The sequence below is a fragment of the Nelumbo lutea genome, chromosome 1, assembly GCF_056320005.1.
Source record: "Nelumbo lutea isolate HS-2025 chromosome 1, American lotus-T2T, whole genome shotgun sequence".
In the NCBI taxonomy this organism is placed as follows: domain Eukaryota; kingdom Viridiplantae; phylum Streptophyta; class Magnoliopsida; order Proteales; family Nelumbonaceae; genus Nelumbo; species Nelumbo lutea.
The window spans coordinates 136,241,202-136,260,989 of NC_142684.1; the positions used below are offsets into that span (position 1 = coordinate 136,241,202).

At 41.5% G+C, this 19,788-nt stretch overlaps 2 long non-coding RNA genes across 3 annotated transcripts; one reads left to right on the forward strand and one right to left on the reverse strand.

The window, feature by feature from the left end:
- The first annotated feature begins 467 nt into the window (after positions 1 to 467).
- Positions 468 to 18,571, forward strand: LOC148877793 (uncharacterized). Of its 2 annotated transcripts, XR_016099085.1 has the most exons (4): positions 468 to 1,916; positions 2,009 to 2,216; positions 4,952 to 5,026; positions 5,110 to 5,726. It is a non-coding gene; the product is annotated as an uncharacterized LOC148877793 (long non-coding RNA). The 2 variants fall into 2 exon arrangements; XR_016099087.1 differs by lacking the exons at positions 4,952 to 5,026; positions 5,110 to 5,726 and adding an exon at positions 17,911 to 18,571.
- Positions 18,051 to 18,997, reverse strand: LOC148877794 (uncharacterized). Its single transcript, XR_016099090.1, has 2 exons — positions 18,565 to 18,997; positions 18,051 to 18,384 (listed from the first exon to the last, which is right to left on the reverse strand). It is a non-coding gene; the product is annotated as an uncharacterized LOC148877794 (long non-coding RNA).
- Positions 18,998 to 19,788: the final 791 nt, after the last annotated feature.

The following is a 19,788-nucleotide window of genomic DNA, read 5'->3' on the forward strand; positions in this document are numbered from 1 at the left end:
TGGTAACTTTCCCCTCAAGTGGGAAAGTTATTTATCCACCTAGGAGATGGATAGTACTTACTCGGGTAAGTGATACCTAGAACATAAACTTCAATTGATCCATAATAAATCTGAAAAAAGAACATGGGTCTCTTAGTCAATGGGAATCAAAATCTTATTGACCAATTTTTCTCTTTTTCAAATTTCAAAAAAAGAACGCCCCCATAATATGAGAAAACATTTATTACTGTTGCCTATCAACAATATAACGCATGTCTAACAGTTTAAGACCATTATAATCTAACCAGAGCTAAAAACTAAATGATTCTTATAACAAATGAAAATAATTTATCTTAATATTTGTTTTAGGATAAATTTCTTAAACTACCTTTTTAAATTAGCTAATTGAATAAGTATACCCTTACTATTTAAAAAATACTACTTCTTTCTAACAATTGACATCCGTTGGTATTCCATCGATGTGATAGTTTAAAATTCTTTTAAAACACAATATTACCTCCCTCCCTTATCCCCTTCCTCTGACCGGCAACCCCTTCTTTCTCATAGTTCCGGTCTCTTTTCCCTTACCTCTCTTTATTTTTCCCTCTAGAGTCGTGTAGCTGTGTAGGGGTAATCCTGGGAGGAGCAAATCTGGATTTTGATGGCTGACGGAGAAACGAGCGGCTGCTGATCGAGATATACTGATGGCTCACGAAGAAATGAGAGGCTGCTAATCGAGATATACTAATGGCTGACGGAGAGACCGAATCAGATTTGCAGCGGTAACTTCTATTCCATCAACACCAGTTATTCCAGCAACAGGAGAGATCCCGGGAAAGCGAAAGCCAAGAAGACTGGCTTCAATAGCTGCGGATTCTGATTCACTTCCTCATAGAGCACGTTAGGTTGTGCCGAGTCAAATTTGCTCTGCTTTTTTTCCGTTGCAGAAAAGAGATCCCTTACCCCCACTTTCTTATCAATCTAATGCTATCTCTCTCTGATTGTTAAATGGAAGCAATTTGACTTTGTCACCAAGCATTTGAACTCAGGAGTCAGCGAACAAAGAAGCCCCTGTCTCAGCGATTTCGCAACTATATACTGGGAGCTTCGGCAACTGGTTTCGTGGCATGTGGAGATAGCTGCCATTAACATTCCTCAGACGAACGAGAGGGTTTTCTACTTCTCTCAAGGTCACATGGAGTAATTGAAAGCATCAACAAACGGGAGGCTGCAGGTACTATGGATCCTCTGACTCCCAATCGGGTTGCCTTCGCAGGTCTCACCGGTGTTTCCTGTAGGTCGTGATGTGATTCGAGATGGCCGTCTCTTGTCCCCTTGCGTGTGGGGAATCAGCTCTCGGGTCATCGCTTCGCTCTGTTGCATCTGGCCTGTCCTCTAGGCACGACTGACTGAAACGTGCGTGCAGAAGGCCGAGCTGCCTCGTAACAGTCGGCATCGTAATGAAACCAGTCAGTCTTCTGCACGCGTCAGTCCTCCGTCCTCCATCCGCTGTGACCGGGAATAGTTTCCTCGTAATGAAACCAGTCGGCCTTCTGTATGCACATTTCAGTCAATCCTTCGTCCTCCGTCTGCTGTGACCGGGAAGAGCTGCCTCGTAACGAAACCGGCCGGCATCTTAACGAAACCAGTCGGCCTTCTGCTCGAATATTTCAGTCAGTCCTCCGTTCTCCGTCCGCTGTGACCAGGAAGAGCTACCTCATAACGAAACCAGTCAGCACCGTCATTCTCTGATTCACACTTGTTGTCGTGGTCCTCATTAGCAGCACCCACTTTTTTCAGAATATCAAAGCTGAAGGCGAAGAGAACATCGTCGTCCTCCATCCGGTTGACGATTGAGTTTAAGGGTGAAATGATCATTTTACATTTTTACGTCCATGTTTAGCGGCCCGATAATGTCTAATCAATTGTGAGAAATAGTAAGGCTAGCGCAAGTCAATTTCGTTTTTTAAATATCTTAATGAAACAGTCTTACCTGCTTTGTTGTTCTTTTGTCTCTCTCTCTCATCAGATTGGCCACTACCTTCGATCGGAGTTTTCCACGGTCTTTAACACCTGACCTCATTCTAGCAATGAAAGAGATTGATGACTAGATCCTCAGCTCTTTAGTGGGACATTAGTCGGAGTTGCAGACTTCAAAGGTGGTGTTGGAGTTGCAGATCGACTTTGCAATTCCCTCTGGGTTGCTCTGTGTCTGGCCTGGCCTAGTATTAATTCAGGTATCAATTGTTCCTTCTACAGAAAACTCCACTCAAATTGTTGACTAATAACTTGGGAAGATCTTTCTCTTTAACTGTCTGAACTCATTTCTAACTCTCTTTTTTTTAATCACTTTTTTCTCCCTCTCTGCATCATATTACAATTCGTCTTATGTTAATAGTTCTTACATGGTTTGAGATATTGTTGAGTGAAACATGTATGGTTTAAGGTGTGCCTCTCCATAAATCCAGGCTGAGATTTTTTTTCTTCTTAACTTCTCTTCTGAATTTAATTGTGAAATGCTTTCATTTTTTTTTTTTTCGTTTTTTGGTTGAATTCTTCCCTATCTTGGCTTTGATCTTTTAGGTCATCTATCCGATTAGCTGCTTTTTATTTTCATCATAGGTGCAAATAATCTGGTCATTTGTCCCTCCTATTGTATTTTCGTATTCATTTTTAATAAATAAAATTTTATTTTAGCAAATAAAAACTTTCATGGTCATGTATTTAGACAACAACGATTGTGGTTGATCAGATGAGAGTTGAGGAAGAGCTGAAAAGGAGATGAGGAAGAAAGGGGCAAATGGGTGAGATGAATGGGGCAAAATGAAAAAAAAAATGCGGAAAAGGTTTTATAAAATGAAAAATGTCTTTTATTTCAAACAAACAAATTTAGGTTTGTTAGTTAAGCCTTCCTGGCGTCAAAAAAAATTTGTTAGTTAAGAATTAAATTGAAACAAATTAGACACGTGTCATACAGAGGTTGATAGGTAGGCAATAAGAATTCCTGTAGACACCCAAAGTTTTCCCCCATAATATTAAGTCAAATCACTTTAAATGCCAAGTCAGCCTACATCCCGATGTCTTTTGTGTTTTTTCAAAAACACTTATGAATCAAGGCCCACTTCTGAAATAGAATGCTTGTGAAACGATCTAATGCAAAATATCGTGTTGCTATCAAATACATTGTCGAAGGCAACAACGTAATTTCTGGTATCCGTAGCCAACGGGTCCAACTTATTGAGAGAAAGAAGACATCAGAGACCCCGAGAGTTATCCTAGGAACTTAAACTCTGATGGTCAAGTTAGCTAAGAGCTGTGAGGGGTTGAACCAAGCAAGAGAGTAAACTTAGAGCTTAAATCTGTGTGTGTTTACCTCAATGTGTGACCCCTTTAATAGCCGAAGTTGTCTTAGAAGAGGGGTAGTTCGGAGTAGGTGGTGGTGGTTGGTAGTGCTTGATGATGGATGACCATGATGCATCTGATTGATGCCACATGTCAAGATTTGCAGGTCGGCCAAATATCCCTACATCACTTGCCCCTTACTCTCGAGGTCATAGCAGTCGATGTTGTTAGGTGAGTTGCATTGAGGCCTCAGCTTTGGCCAAAGAAAGCATGGTTGAGGCCTTGATTGTGGAGCTCTTCTCAATGGTTGTGTGGAAACAACTCCTCCGTATGGGCCTAGGCTACCTGTGTGCATTGCCCATGCCCCTATAGGTGCTGATGTCATCCGTCATAGGTCCATACACAGGATGGGTGTCAGGGTTGACTGATTGAAGCCATTTGCAAGATGACACCGGGGGGAGGTGTTCCAGTTCGGTGTGCCCTTGAGCTGAAGTCGATGGGCAAACTGACCTCATCTCTTGGTGTCATTTCGTCTCCCGAGGTCAATACCACATGAAGCCCATTGGTTTGGGCTGTTTGATCAGTCAATTTGTGGCCATTGGATCAATTGAATCTAGGCTATATATTTTCCTTTAAATAGGGGGGTTGGTTGAGCGAGACTTCACCATTTGCTTGAAACCTTTAGTCTTGGAGCTATTGAGGACACCTCAGCTTTCCACAACTAGTTCCTTAGACTTCATTTCATAAACAATTCTTAGGTAAATAACCTCTATCCTCGACATGTCAGCCTCGAATCTTACAACCTTTCCGACTGGAGTACTCCCAATAGCACTCCTAGGAATGATGAGAGTGACAGTAGTGACTCTAAGAGCTCCTCTCAGACGTCTAGTGTCCAAGTGTTGAGGGAGAGGGTCATGTCTCAAGGGCCGAGCACGACCAGCAGAGTGGGGACTCTGCTAATGAGAGTACTGGCTCCCCTACGTTGCTGACCGGCGGTGGCTTGCTCTTGAAGGGGAGGTATGCATTCACGAGCATTACCTCCACTTTGGGTTGTATTTTCCCCTACACTCCCTAATCCCCGAGATTTTGAACCACTACAACTTCACCCTTAGCCAACTTGCTCCCAATGTCGTTATGATGGTAGTGGCCTTGTTGGTGATGGCCCATCTCTGAGGTGTGGCTTTGACTCTAAACATTTTTCGGAGTTTGTTCGCATTATGGAAGCACCCCGACAAGGAAAGCTTGTGGTATTTCCAAGGCTGACAAGGAAAGGTGGTGGACAACCCAATGCCCATCCATAATTGGAAGAAGAAATTCTTTTTTGTTAGTTGCCCCTAGGGTTGGTCATTTCGGTCTGGTTAGGGGAACTCAGATACATTGGCCGAGAGGATCGTGCCACATAGCAGTGATGAAGAGAAGGCCATGATGAATCGGCTTTAGCTATGTGGGATAATTCATGCCGAACCCTAGGTGAAGGAGGAGGCCTTAGTGATGGCCGGCCTTAGTCTTGCCCCCCCCCCCCCCCGGTATGGGCACTTCTGTTGTTTGCTAGTTGTAACATTACTTGAATTTCGTGGTCACTTTTCTAACATGTTGGTTTTCTCTTGTTGGCAAAAATGGACGACAACAGAAAAGCGAAGTTGTTGGAGGCCGTGGCATCTAAGAGAGCCGCCGAGAAGGGTGCTATCAGTAGCACAACTCGGAGGTATGCGCATACTTCTCGAGTCCGTTATGTGGTTGAGGCCTTTTTGGTGGAATATGACCAATGTTTTTCCCTTTTTTGTGCAGATGGTCTCCTGCTTGGTTGCTCTCTACGACAAGGTAGAGGTGCTGATCTAGATGCTTCAATAGGCGCAAGAGGAGATCGAGTGCCTAAGGTAGCAATTGGTAGAGTTCGAGGGGCAGGTCTGTGATGAGCACAAATGTCACAAAAAGGTCGAGGATAAGGTGGCTGCTAAGAGTGAGCTCGTGAATAAGCTAAAGTCCTCGCTAGCGTCGATAGAGAAGCAATTGTAGGAGGCGGCCGCGAAGGCTGTCAAAAAGTATAAGGCCTCGGAGGAGCACGAGATGAACCTAACCTCCTTTGCCTCCTAGTCTTACTTAGAGGGCTTCAACAATTGCAAGGCCCAAGTGTCGGAGATTCTTCCAAGCTTCAATGTCGACCAGATGGACCTATTCGCTACTGAAGCTCAACAGTTAGTGGATATACTGGGGACGAGCAAAAGATCGACTGTCAATGCCATTACTCAAACCGAAGGGGGTCAATAGATAATTTTCTTTTGTTTGGGCCTACGTGCCCCTAAAACTTGTATACTTTTTCTTCCTGTAAGGGGTCGATGCCTCCACCATAAGAGGCATTTTTTGTAAAGACACTTACGTTAATGGAATTGAGTTTCTTGTCAAAAGATGCTCTTCTTTTCTTCTTTTGTGCAAGGGGTCGATGCCTCCACCTGAAGAGGCATCTTTGTTAAGAAACTTACAATCCTTAAATAAAGTATTTCTCTTTTGCTAAAGTGTTATCTACTTATCCTTTCGTGAAGAAGTTTCATATTAGTGTCCTTTAGGCCGAGGTTGATGTCATAAGTCACTCAATAATAGTTGTCGAGGTCTTGAAACTTTTTGGCTTAGTGAAAAAATTCCCTTTTCTTAGTGTGTCATTCTGGGGGGATTCTGTGGCCAAGGCCACGAGTAGTTGCCCTAGTGGAGAAGTGCTTGTTTACTTAGTACGTCATTCATCGTGTTTTTTATTTAGGTAATTGGTCGACGTTGACTCTTTGGCCTTCAAAAAGACTCGCTTCTTTAAGGGTCTTTGAGGCCGAGGCCGGGGTTGTCGGCCATTTATCAACAGTTGTCGAGATCCCAAAAGCTCTTGCCTTAGTTAAAGAAGGTCAAAAGGCAACTAGGCATATGACTCACAAAATCTTGTGTGCCTTGTGCCAACGTCCGGTTCAAGTGTATAACCTTAAAGAAGGTCGTATGCTACAGTCGGTTGGCCGTGGGGTCTAATGTCTGATCTGAGCATATAACCTTAAGAAATGTTGTATGTTGCGATTGGTTGGCCAAGGGGTCATGGCGGCTGAAGGGGATGAGAACATTTACACAAAGAAAGATCCGAAGTGAGAGGAACTTGCACTTTTCATTTACAATTTTCCATTAAGGTATTTACACTTATAGTGATAGTACATTCGGAGATTTTTAGAGTTTCAAGTATGAGGCATTGGCCTTCCACCCATGTACTTTAGCCTAAAGGTATCGGGTCCTACTATCTGCTTGATTTTGTAGGGCCCTTCCTAGTTTGGACCAAGTTTTCCAATGCTAGACTCGGGAATCATGGCCTTTTTGAGGGCGAGGTCACCTTCCTTGAAGTGACTCTCTTTAACTTAGGAGTTATAATATCTTACAACTCTTTGCTAGTAGGCCGCGACCCTGATTTGGGCTTGCTCTCGGACACATTACAAGAGGTCAAAGTTGTTCCGTAACTCTTCATTGTTCTTAGCTTCATAGTATGTCTCGGTGTGAAGTAATGGCTGGACAATCTTTATTGGGATGACGACCTCTTTCCCATATGTCAAGTTGAAGGGAGTTTCTCCCGTGGAAATCCGAGGTATCGTTCGGTATGTCCATAGAATGTTGTACAACTCATCCACCCAAAGCCCTTCGGCTCTATCTAACCTTGCCTTCAATTTGTATAAGATGTTCTACTAGTGACTTCAACTAGCCCGTCAATTTGAGGGTAACCGACCTAGGTGTATTGTTGCCTTATTCCCCGGCTTCCACACCATTCTTTGAATTTGGAGTCGTCGAACTATAGACCGTTGTTGGTGACGAGTATGTATAGAATGCTAAATCCGCAAATGATATTCTTCCAAAAGAAGCTTTGAATCTTTCTTCTTAGCCGTAATGGTTGCCAAGGCCTCAACTTTGACCCATTTGGTAAAATAGTTTACTACCACGATGAGGTATCTCTTGTTCCTTGTGGCCAAGGGGAGAGGTCCGAGGAGGTTCATGCCCCATTTTGCAAAGGGCCAAGGGCTGTTGAGGGCTAAGAAGGTCATTGTAGGATGATGGAGGATGTTGGAGTGCCTTTGGCATCGGTCACTCTTTTGTACCAACTAAATAGCTTCCTTCTAGATGGTCAGCCAGAAATATCCTTGTTTGAGTGTTTTATGTGTCAGGGCCTCGCCCCCTAGATGATTTTCGTAGATACCTTCATAAATTTCTCTTAGCACATACTCACCCTCCTCTTGGAGAAGGCATCTGAGATAGAATAGGGTGAAGGATCTTCTGTACAACTTGCCTTCAAGTATGTCATACCATGTTGACTACCATCGGACTCTCCTTTCTTCATTCTTATCGGATGGTAGCTGCTTATGTTGCAAGTATGCTAGAATGGGATCCATCCAGAAAGGTTCAGCTTGGATGGGATACACTTGCCTCTCTTCAATGTTGGGATGTGTTAACTTATCAATGTGCACAGTGCAACCGAGGGCTGATCCCAAATAGCTTGCAAGTTTTGACAGGCATCAACTCATGCTTTCTCGACTCGTGGGACCTGCTGCAGAGCAAAGTACTGGAAGTGACCAGTTAACTATTGAACCTTGGCTAAGTATTTGACCATATTTAGCTCCCTGACCTCATGTTCCCTGTTCACCTGGTTCACAACTAATAGGTACAGGCCTTGTTGAGATCTATGAATTCAATTCATATGTGCCATTTCCCATTAGCTTTTTTAACCATGACCATGTTAGATAGGCATTTAGGGCAGTTTACCTCTCTTATGAAGTCTGCCCCGAGTAGCTTGTCACCTCCCCTCTGATGGATTTTCGATGCTTCGGTGCATAGTTCCTATTCTTTTGTTGATCAGGCCTACAAGTCAAGTCCACGCTCAACCTGTGATTAATGACCGATGGGTCAATTCCTAGCATATCAGCAATAGACCAAGCAAACATGCTGGTATTGGCTTTGAGGAAGCTTACCAATTCAGAAAGTGTTTCCTAAGGGAAGTGAAACCCGACTTATACCATTTTCTTAGGTTTGGCCTTATCTAGGGGAACCGAGATGAGGTTCTCTTCCGACTGGCCTCGGCCTAACGGTTCGCCTGAGGTTGAGCCCCTTAGTGGTAGGGTTTGTTCTTTCCTTTTAGTGCCGCAATGTAGCATTGTCTGGTAGCTTGGTTTCCCCTGACTACTCCTACACCACACTTCATAGGGAACTTCATGGTGAGGTGATAAGATGAGATGACCACCTTGAGTGTGTGAAGGCAGGCGTCGAGGTCGACTATGTCAGTAAAGATCGTTCTAGGTTGAGGTTGTGTGGCCGTGGCCCATACAGGCGTAGGTGTTAGACAGTGTATGCCCTTAGCTCCAGTCAGAATGATGTACATTATGACATTTAATGTAAATGAATAAAGTACATATTTGCTTCATGTTATTATGGTGTGTTTTTGTGTAATACCCTTAAACTAGACACATATGAGACTCGTGTTGGTTTAGAATCTTCACAGCTGTTGGATAGATCTGGGGAGATTTATCCTGCCGAGGCTGACATTGATGTGCTGCCAAGTTGGTTGGGGTGACTTGTCTCAGCTGCTAGGGTGAGACCTAAGGTACATGTAGTGTGGGTTTTCTTGAAACCCTGAACCGGACCAAAATTCCAGTATTGCCCTGGACCTTGGAGATAGATGGGAAAAATTGGAATGTTCCACCTGACCCCTAGACTCGATTATGATACTGCACTAGGTGTCGGATTGGGTTGTCTTTGATATGCTAATTAGTGAGATCCTTAGAGGGGGTCAAAACCTAGGTATGTTGGGACAGTCCGAGAATTCATCTAAGTGGGTGATCATAGAGACAGGATCAACCCCTTTGTCGGACAAAGTGAATGATTGATGATGCACTCTCTTTGATGGAAACCAAAGCTGCTGACAACCCAATTTCAATCGTTGAAACTTGTATTTATATAGTGATAAATATATATATATATTATGGTTTCAAAATATTTGCAAAATGTTTTAATTCCCGGGATCCATGTGAGTAGAGAGTGCAACACTGTTCCTTGCAGCCGAGGGAGAAGTCCTCTCTTGTCGGGCAATGTTTGATTATTATGGGCTGAGAGGTTAAGTGTAAGACCATTGAGGGTAATACCTGATGGGCTAATCTTGCATCTGCCCACAGTCTTTGGGTTTTTATAAGGTGGCTTGACCCAGGGACCATTTAGTGTAAATGTTGGGCTCATTAAGAGTCCATAGTGATGGACTCAGGGGTTCACTGTCTCCTACAGTGAATTCGGCCAGGCTTTGTAACAGAGACTAGGCTGAACCCATGTGGTTGATGTTTAGATCAATGTTTGGGTCCCATGCCATGCAAATATACCCAACTGGGTAGTAGTTTGGAGGATATGTGAGCACATGAACTTAATGGGCCTAAAGCCCAATTCAAACTGGTATAATATGATTATTTAAAGAGGGGTTATGGGATTTAGATCAGCAGATAGGATAGGGAGTTATCCCTATCCACTCAAAGAGTCTAGATCTAAATAATGATTTGGATTAAGAAACTCCTAAAAAGATTAGGAGGGCTGATCTTTATTTGTAGATAAGATAAGTGTGTATCCTTATCTCTTAAAGAGAGTCCAGATCCAAATGAGATTTGGATTGGGAAACTCGTAATGGGACTAGGAGAAGCTCTCTTTAAGGCTATAAATAGAGGAGGAGGGCGAACCCTACTACACCCAATCATATTACAGATTCAAGAGGGAAGACAACTCCAGTTAGACTGACGCCATCTTCTGCTCTTGCCTCCTCCTATTTTTTCCGCCATTGCCAGTTCGATCTCCACCTATAGGAGCGATCAAGAAAAGTTCTAGATATCAGTTTTTGGTGAAAAACCAATCTGAAGTCGTGCTCACTCACCCTCCATCGAATTCTTGTTGAAGAGTTCGGTTCTTGCTGAAGAACCACCTACTGATTCTGCTCCACCCTACGCTGTGTCATCTTCAGTGGGAACAGTCTTTGGCATTTTCCTTGAGCGTGAACACTTTCGTATCAGGTATTTTCCTATCCTACTTTTTGGTTTCAGATCTGATCTGGTTTAGGGTTCAAGATTGATCCTTGAAAATGCAGTTTACTAAAATAGGGAATGTGATTCCCACATGGGAGAGAGAGAAATGTTTGAAATTTCGCCCAACCTACCTGCAGGGTTCTGCTATCCATATGATGGATCTATCATCCCTTAAGTGGTATCAGAGCCAGGTTCAAATCTTGAACCAAAATTGATCAGATCTGAAACTACGCAAATGGGCAGAAGGCATTCTACCCGATTTGCGCAGAAAAGAGATTTTCTGGGAAATCGGTTCCCAGATTAAGGGTTGTTGATCTGAAATTAAATTTTATAAATCTGAATTATATTTAGAGTAGTTCTTTATATTTTTCTTGATTTATGGGATGTTCGTACGGTGGAGATCGCATTCTTTAATGGCGCAGGAAAACTGCGATTTGTAACTCTTTACATTCTGGTCTATAATTAAATTTTTTTTTAATTTTCTAGACTGAATGTATAGGAATTTGATTTGATGTAATATTAATAGAAAATTAGGGTTTTTCTATTTTATTTCAATCAAGTTTGAAGTTGATCGCGTAGAAGGAGGAGATTTCACATATTAGGGTTTCGTTATCTACGATTTGCAGTTTATGAAATTGCAAACTGTAATCTAACATTTGTTTTGCAGGTAGAAAATCTACGAACAACCCTAGTATTGATTCTTGATTGTCTTTAATCAGTAATTTAATTTCATATCAAATCTTGAATTAATTCTTGAATTAAAAATCAAACCCTAGACCCATTCGAACCGGATTGGACCAAACTGGTTGGACCGAATCTGTGGTTTGATGTGGGGGCTGTTCTAAGCCCTAATTTTTACTCTTGGGTCAAGGGATTGATAGTTAATTGCAAGACATAATTCGACCCACACCTGTAAAGCCTAATTTTAATGTGTTAAAACTGCTTAAGCCCATTAACTACATAAAAGCTATATGGGCCGAACTGCTCTTTACTATTCAGCCCATATACCTAAATAATATTAATCAAAAATATTATGGATAATAATTGGGCTCTAATAATGGGTTTTATAGATATTAATTGATTGGATCAATTTTATCCCTACATGTGATGTATGGATGTATGATGTGCAACGTTCATGGGCCATAAGTACTTGGCCCATGCTGATACGATAGTGACTCTTGCACACACCATGACTAAATGCACATCATTGCCATGGTGTCCTTAAGATTATTGGATAATCCTCCTTTCATGGTGGGCCCGACACCTCCTCTAAGAGGAATTTGCGAAATCCTAGCCGTTTAAAGTTTACCAAAATCTAGCTTTATGAAAGTTAGTGGGAGCCACTTTAGTTTGATTTAAATTAAAATAGGGCATAACTTTTGTTCCCTCCTGAAATATGGGTGCATGTGATAGGGAGATTCATATGATGAACTCTCTAAAGGCCTTCCATCATTAGCATGAAGATGGGTCCTTCAGTAATGAGGAAATGCACCATAAAATTGGACTATCCATTTGCTACTAGATCCATTGAAATGTTTCATAAGATGATAGGGGCGTCATAGACTGATGCAGGAGGGGCCTATCCTAAAATAGAAGACCCTCTCACGGTACCTTGGCGTTCATGAATATGATGGGTGAGCACTCACTGGACAGAAATGTTTAACCTAAAATGGCAATGAACTTTGTCTGACAGAGGCCCAAGGGAAAGCTCATACGATGAGTGGATATGATCCTTCATAGAATGGTGGGGGGTTATGCAACTGAAATAGTTGGTTCCATGCACTGTATGTGATTTTCCACATTTTCCAGAGACATAATTCGTAGTCTTCGTCGCTGAGATAGGAGGGAAGTCTCAGAGATGAATAAATGAAAATGGAACATAGATTAAAAGCCATATCTATGTGGATAACATGAATCAAATTAGGTTGTGGACTAATGTTTGCTTTTTATCAGAAATGGCAAACAGACAATTCACTAAACTGTTGGACGACAACAAACTTAAGGGCCCAAAGTATGCTAATTGGTACCGTAACCTTATGTTGGTCCTCACTTCAGAAAAAATGGACAAAGTAGTTAAGAATCCTGCCTTAGAACATCCGGGTGATAGGGCTTCTGAGGCACGTAGGAGGGACTACCAGGAATGGGAAGAGAAAAATTTCCTAGCCCGCTGTTACATCATAGCCTCCTTGGATAATCCAATACAACGACAGTTCGATCAGGTCAAATTGTCCAAGGATATCTTGGATAGTTTGAGGATGATGTACGAAGTGCAGAATCGTTCTACTCGGCAGAAGGTCTTGAAACAGTTCATGACCGCGCAGATGTCCAAGAACCAATAGGTTCATGACCATTGTCTCAAGATGATGGGTTATATTAATGAACTTGAGGCTCTTGGATCCGGGCTTGACCATGTCACGAAGGTGGATGCCATCCTAAACTCTTTACCTCCTTCCTTCAATCAGTTCATCATGAACTACAACATGAATAAACTAAATGTTAGCATTCAGGAACTCATCAATATGTTGTAGAGGGTTGAGGAACTAATTAAGAAGGATGAGCCCATTGCTATGCTTTTTGAAAACAACAAATCGGACAAGAAGAAGAGGCAGGCAAAGAGAAAGTCTCAGAAGAAAGCTGTTAAGTCTAAGAAGCAGAAGAAAGACAGGGCATCAAATGCTTGTCACTTCTTCAAGCAAACTACCCACTAGAAGATGAACTGTCCTCAGTACTTGGAATCCAAGAAACAAGGTAATTTCGAATCCTATGTCATAGAAACCAATTTGTTGGTAATTTTTGCTTCCTGGTGTATTGACTCTAAGGCTTCGACTCATGCGTGTAACTCACTGTAGGGGTTCAGGATAAGCAAAAGACTGAGTGATGGAGAAGTGACTTCTTACTTGGGGACTTCTACAAGTGTTGTAGCTACAACTACAGGAATTGTAGAGTTAATTTTCAGAGAATGAACCATTGTACTAAAAGATTGTCTTTATGTACAGAATTTGAGAAGAAATTTGATTTCTGCTTCAAAATTGTTTGCGGATGGATATTCTGTTCTTTTTAGTAATACGATTACTATTAAAAGAAATAACAAATTCCTCACATATAGAGAACTTGAGAATGGTCTCTATGTTCTTCATCCTTCTCTGGAAACTAACATAGCCAAAACTACGTTGAATGACATCCCCAAGAAAAGAACCCGTGATACAGTTAGTCCCACGTGCTTGTGGTATTACCGACTTGACCATATTAACATAGATCGTATCACAAGGTTGGTAAAGGACGTTCCTTTGGATTTTCTAGCTATAGAAGATCTTCCAACTTGTGAACCTTGCCTTTAGGGTAAGATGACGAAACGACCATTTAATGGTAAGCTTGAAAGATGTACATGCACGTTTGACCTTATACATACTGATATATGTGGTCCCATGAGTGTTAGGACACATAACTAGCACATTTATTTCATAACATTCATCGGTGATTACTCTCGATATGGTTATGTGTACCTAATGAAACATAAGTCTGAATCATTTGAAAAGTTCAAAGAGTTCAGACAAGAGGTCGAGAAGCAGTTAGGGAGAGAAATTAAGACCCTTTGATCGGATCGAGGTGGCGAGTATCTCTCTGACGAATTCATGGACTTTATTGGATATGGTTTGATCACTTCTCGTACACTCAGAGTTGCCCACATCCCTTTGGGGTTACGCATTAGATATTGTTATATACATGCTGAACTGGGTTCCAACCAAATCAGTTTCGAAGAATCCTTATGAGTTTTGGACCAGTAAGAAACCAAGTGTAAGACACTTGAAGATTTGAGGTTGTCTAGCACATGTTAAAAGAACGAGTGCGAATAAATTGGAATCCAAGACCAGCCGTTGCCTATTTGTAGGCTACCCCAAAGGTTCTGTGGGTTACTTATTCTATGACTTAGGAGAACAAAAGTTGTTCTGTAGTCGAAATGCCCATTTCTTGGAAGATAATTACATCCTGAACAATCATCGTCAGGAAGTTGTTCTTGATGAGGATAGCTCAGGGATAGTAGTAGGTGTCCCATTGTCCCCTAGAATGTAGTACTTCTTGGCCAAATCCTTAATTTGCTCCTTATCGAGGATGCTATCCATATTAAAGTGGGGATAACACCCTAGCATCACACCTCGGCTCAATCCTTGACCATGGGTACCTTGGTCTCTTCCACGTCTACCACTTCAAGAAGCACAACAACATTTACAGTGGCGTTAGCCCTTGGCCGCGTGGAGCCAAGTCTCTCGTTGGCAGAGTCCGCACTTTACTAGTTGCGCTCGGCCCCATGAGGCGTAACCCTTTCCCTTAACACCTAAACGCTAGACGTTCGAAAGGAGCTCTCAAAGTCATTACAGTTGCTCTCATCATTGCTAGGAGTGTTGCTAGGACTTCTCCAATCGTGAAGGTTGTAAACTTCAAGCATAGAATTTGAGGCTGACATGTCAAGGACGAAGGTTATTTACTTAAGAATTGTTTGCGAAAAGAAGTCTAAGAAATTAGTTGTGGAAAGCCAAAGTGTCCTCAGTAGCTCTAAGACTAAAGGTTCCGAGCAAATGGTGAAGTCTTGCTCAACCAACCCCCTACTTAAAGGAAAATGTACAGCTTAGGTTCAATTGATCCAATGACTACGAGTGGACCGACCTCGGGAGATGAAATGATGCCAAGAGATGAGACCGGTTTGCCCATCGACTCAGACTCAAGGACACGTTGAACTGGACCCGCCCCCCAAGTGTCGTCTCGCACACAACTTCAATCAGTTAACCCCAATGCCCGTCTAGTGTATGGACCTATGACAATGACGTCAACACCCGTAGGGGGCACGAGCAATGCATGTGGATAGCCTCCACACGTATGGGCCACGGCCGCACACCCTCGGCCTGGAATGATCTTTTACTAACACAAAGGGTGGATGGAGGAGCAATCACCACATAGCTATTGAGAAGAGCTTCGAAACCGAGACCTCAACCATACTCTCTTCAGCTAAAGCTGAGGCCTCAATGCAACTCGCCTACCAACCTTAGCCACTACAGCCTTGAGAGTGGGGGGCAAGTGATGTAGGGATATTTGGCCGACCCATGGATCTTGACACGTGGCACCGACTGGATGCATCTTAGCCATCCATCATCAATGACTACCAACCGATGCCACCTATTCCCAATTACCCCTCTTCTAAGGCAACTCCTATTGGAAGGGTTAGGATCCTTCATATGGATGGCCAAACCATGTTAGATGGCTGGGCAAATTTTCAAAGATTTTCTAATCCTTCTGGAATCGAATTTCCTATGTTTTGAAATTTTGCATTTTTCTGGACTGGTCTTAAACCGAACTAGACCAGATTTGAAACCAAACAAAGAGAGAAATTTATACCTGATAGGGATACCACAAACATAGATCCCACGATGGAAGTTCATACCCAAATCAATCACAAAACCAGCCTCCATTGAAGATGGCGTAGTGTATAGGTGAAGTTGATTCAGCAACAATTTTTAGCAAAACTGCAACCCAATTGCTTGGATAGAATTGGGAAGGTGAACCTAAAATTCCTTTGAATTTTTCTGCAAAAATCAAAAGAAAACTGATCTCTATGAGTCCTTGAAAGCCTAGGTCAAGTTAGGGTTTCTTGAAAGACAAAAGAAAAGAAGAGAGAACAAGAGAGAGTGGTGTTTTAGTCTGGTTTGCCCTCTTCTTCTTTTTTCTCCTTATAGAGCACTCTCACAATCAAATTAGGAGATTAATCAAGTAGGGGTATAAACGAATCGAATTCAAATCGGATCAAGCAATATCCGAATTCGAATCCGATTAGAAAATTCGATTCGATATCCAACGGATGTTGAAAATTAATATCCAAATTCGAATCCAGTTAAATATTCAAATATTTGATTCGATTAATTAATTTATAATTAATAAATATATAAAATAAATATTTTATTGATATAAAGTATATAAATATATAAATTATTTATATAACTTAATTAAATAATTGATCGAATTTGGATATTTATTGAATCGAATCAGGTCATATCCGAATTCAAATCCGACTAATTATTCGGTATGAATAGGATATTTGAATTCAATTGGTTAGATATTTGAATTATCCGAATTCGATATTTGATAAATCGAAATCGGATTTTCGAATACCGCTTACACCCTTACTATCAAGAGATAAGCCTTATCCTGTTAAGAGGATGGATGCTCCATACCCATTTCCAAACCCAGATTTAACCTAGAGCACATGACAAATTGACAACTTACTTAATCTTATTAATTATGGGCCTTAGGCCCATTTCTTTCAAAGGTTCACAACCCAAGATGTTGAATGGCCAACTTAGGCCTGATTGGTATGGCGTGAGACACCATAATGACCTCACATAAGTCCACATGGGTTTGGCATAACCTCTGTTAAAAGGCTTGGCCAAATTCACTACTAAACATAATGAACCCCTAAGCACATCACTATGGGCTCAATACAGGCCCAACATTTATACTTAAATGATTTTTGAATTATGTCATCCTATAAATCCCAAGGATAAGGGACTTAAGTGAGATAAAGCCCATTAGGTAATCAACCCTTAATGGTCTCTTACACTTAACCTCTCGGCCCATAATGATCACAACACTGCCTGATAGGGAAAGATCTCTCCCCTAGCTGTAAGGTACAGTGTCACACTCTTTGTTCGGATGGATCATTAGAATTAAAACATTTTGCAAACATTTATCATAAAACATAATATATATATATTGCAAAACCAAAACTCAAACACAGTTTAGGTTTCCATCAGAGAGGGTGCGAGCTCTATCATTCACTTAGTCTGACAAAGGGGTCAATCCTATCATTATGATCACCCACTCAAGTGAATTTTCATACTGCCCTAACATAACCATGTTTTGACCCTTGATGGATCTCACTGATTGGCATATCAAAGACAACCCAATCCAATACCTAGTGTAGTATCATAATCAAGTTTAGGGGTTATGTGTAACATTCCAGTTTTGTCTATCAATCTCCAAGGTATAGGGCATAACTAGAAAATGGTCTGGGTTTAGTGTCTTATTCAAACACACATTACATGCGCTTTGGCTCTAAATCTAGCAGTTGAGACAAGCTGCCCCAATTTCTTTGGTAGCATATCAGTCTCATCATTGGCAGGATAAACTCCCTAAGTCTATCCAATGGTTGAGTACATTCTAAACTAACACCAGTCTCTTAAGTGTCTAGTTTAAGGGGTAATTTCACAAAAACATATCAATATCAACATGAAACAATAATGTACTTTTGTTTATTTACAATAATTGTATATATACATCAATATGATTGGAGCTAAGGACATACATGGTCTAACAACTGGCTATAAAATGGGCTTACACATTGAGGTAAACACATGCAGACTTAAGCTCTAAGTTTCCTCTCTTGCTTGGTCCGACCCCTCACATCTCTCGACTAACTTGACTATCCGATTTTACACCCCTGGGATAACTACCGGAGCCTCTAATGTCTTCTTTCTCTTAGCAGATTGGACCCGTCGGCCTCGAACACCAGAAATTACGTTGTCCGTATTTGGCAGCAACATCATGTAAATTGGAAAAAAAGAAAAAAAATAGGCACCAACTGAAGACTTTGGCAAAAAATGTTAAGTAGATTTCCATTGCTCAAAACCATGTAAGTCTTTTATTGATGTGGTTGACCCGTTTGGGTTACCGGTTACACAATAATGATGACGAAAATGAAACAAAGAAAATCTTTGAGCCGGATTCGAATCACATGAGCCGATATAAAGACACCGAACCAGAATAGCTGATTTTCTGGATCAAGCAACCAGCAATGCCATATCGCCATTGTCTAACGGCTAATTGTGTCGAACTGAGCTCAATTTTGATCAGGACTTGGCCCCGATGGTGGCACCGGAACATACTTCGGAAGCATTGCCTGAATTTCTCTGTAGTTGAACCCAAATGAATTCTGTTGTTGAGTGGCCGGAACCTTGAGCTGAGACAACAGACGAGCCAGAGTGTTCTCGGTAAGAGATAGAAGAATCACAAGAACCATAAGTAAACAGAACAATTTCTTGCTTAGATGGATAACTGAGAATGCCATTCTAAAGCAGTTGACGAAAAGAATTTGACGTGCAAGTGGTGATGCCAACTATGCAGAGGTAAACGCCATTACCCAATCCCAGCGATCTGGGGACTTGACCTTTGGCCCTTTCTTCCTTTTTCTCTGCACGAAGTGGCTGCTCTCAGAGATTTTACCATTACACAAAAGCAATGGCTTGCCGTCTTCAGATATCAAATATGCAAATGGAAGTGTAAAATGAGTTGGAAAATTGAATGAACGATCGAATTGCTGATTAGTGATGAAATTTCTACATTCACAGTCTGCAGAAAAGCTTGTGACTGGAGACAAGAAATTAGAATCAGCCGGCTGTTACACCAGATTAACGCTTATCATCACGAGCTGGACACTTGACCAAGATAGAAGTGGTAAGTCCTTCCACACGCGACACACCGGAGATATAAGAGGGAACACTTTCACGATTTGACCAAGTTGGTGTCAGCATGCGGAGTTTCGTCGAACATGTGGGGAGAAAATCTGGTTTCATGGAAGCTGACTGCTTTGGTGGTGCAAGAATAAATGTGTCAAGCATGGACAAATTGGATTGGGCCCGTCACTTCTTCGTTTGAAGATGCTCGAGGGTTTTTTGCTCGTATTTCGTATCTGTGTACGAAAGCAAAGCAAAGTTATGGGCTTCACGGATTTACAAATTCAGTAATTGGCATTGACTCCTTGGGCTGGTACGTAGGTACTGCGTAGCTTCTTATTGTAAGCTGTACACCTGTTCACTCCAATATAACATCACAGGTTAGGTGGGTGTTCTTTAATGTGAATAGTTTTTCTTTGTTGTGATCGAGTTTTAAAAACAAATTAAAACCATCTATTTTGAAAACAAACTGATTCTTAAAACAAAGATATAGAAAACATGTTCTGGGTTATATATATGCATGTTCTTGGTTTGAAAAAAACCATGTTTTCATCTAATGTCCTCTCATAATTTTTCATAAATCATACTGTGTTTCATAATTTGCTTTTTCTTTTGTTTTAAATACAAAAACATGAATTGTTATTTTAAACTAAACCAACTTGTCTGTGCTTCTCAAAACAAAAATTTGTACTTTTGTATCAATTAGAAAGGTTGGTTCTCTCTCATCTGTTTAATGATCAATCTGAGGGGCGAAGCAATCTCAGAACATAGTAAGATTGGCCCATCTGGCCATCCGGATAGTGAGATAAGAGAAGATTGGCTAGAGAGATAAGAGATCCCATTTGTTTTCGTTAGAAGATAGCAATCGTCCTGCTCATGGATGGGCAGTAAATGCTGCCCAGTGGTTTGAA